Below are 1353 nucleotides of genomic sequence, written 5' to 3' on the forward strand. Positions count from 1 at the left end.
TCCTCTGCCCATAACTCTTGTTGAAATGGCAAAGAAGAGTTTCTACCTTTAAATTTTTGAAGTGGCAGGTGGTTTACTCCTAAAAAATCAAAAGAGGAGGTTCAGATTGAGTTTTTATTCCTACATACATTTTTTAGATAGTAATAGTGACTTTCCAATAAAATATCACTTTATGTTTACTTAATCTTCTTTGTGGCAAGTGACATGCATTTAGATAGAGTTTGTAAAATGTGTGCGGCTAACACTTTTTTTTTTTTTTTTTTTTTTTTTGTGGTACGCGGGCCTCTCACTGCTGTGACCTCTCCCGTTGCGGAGCACAGGCTCCGGACACGCAGGCTCAGCGGCCATGGCTCACGGGCCCAGCCGCTCCGCGGCATGTGGGGTCTTCCCGGACCGGGGCACGAACCCGTGTCCCCTGCATCGGCAGGCGGACTCTCAACCACTGCGCCACCAGGGAAGCCCTTAAAGCTATTTTAAAGGCCGAAGAAACTAATAAATACAGACTGGTCTTAATTGTTAGAGAAAAGCAAAGAAGAAATCCAGATAATCAAAAATTTACTTTGAAATGTGATTTGATATTTACATATTGAAACGATGTTTCTGATATTCCTGACATTCACAATATTTAATAAACTGAATATTTTCCCAGTCCTTACTGTGATGGTGTCTTTATCATCAGGGATCAGTCAGCATAACAGAAGCCATTTGATGTATCCAGACATAAAGTGTTAATGCAGAATTAGGGACTCTCAGGACTGTTGGAAGAGCTGGGGTAGAGATGGGGGAGGATAGGGTAGAGGTCAGTAAAGCAGCTGCTGAAGGTCAGAGATTGAGAATGAAGATGTCAGCCTGTTTCCAAGCATCTAGCTGCAAACATCTCTGAAAAAATAATGGCTTCCTATTCATTTCCATCTTCTAACTCTCTAGAAAGTTTTTTTCATTGGTGAACTCTAACCCAGAACCACACAGAGAAGGGGACTCTGGAAAATGTAGACCCTAGCCTTAGAAGGAAGTGACAGTGGTGCCAAAGGGATGAAAGTGAGCTAACACAAGACATACTAAAAGTTCTGCATCTTATTGCTTTGGACTGTATTCCAGAGATAAAGCTATTACTTTTCACTGATAAAAACACCATATTTAGTTTCATCTGTTTATTTTTCACCTCTACTCTTTCTGCTGCTCCGACCTGTACCATTTCTGGACAGAGGGGAAGAAATAATGTAATTGGGTGTTTTTTGTTTTTTTTTTTAAAGATTTCTTTTTTAAAAACAATTAATTAATTAATTAATTAATTTATGGCTGTGCTGGCTCTTCGTTTCTGTGCGAGGGCTTTCTCTGGTTGCGGCAAGTGGG

Source organism: Mesoplodon mirus (assembly GCF_964341445.2).
Source record: "Mesoplodon mirus genome assembly, chromosome: 9".
In the NCBI taxonomy this organism is placed as follows: Eukaryota; Metazoa; Chordata; class Mammalia; order Artiodactyla; family Ziphiidae; genus Mesoplodon; species Mesoplodon mirus.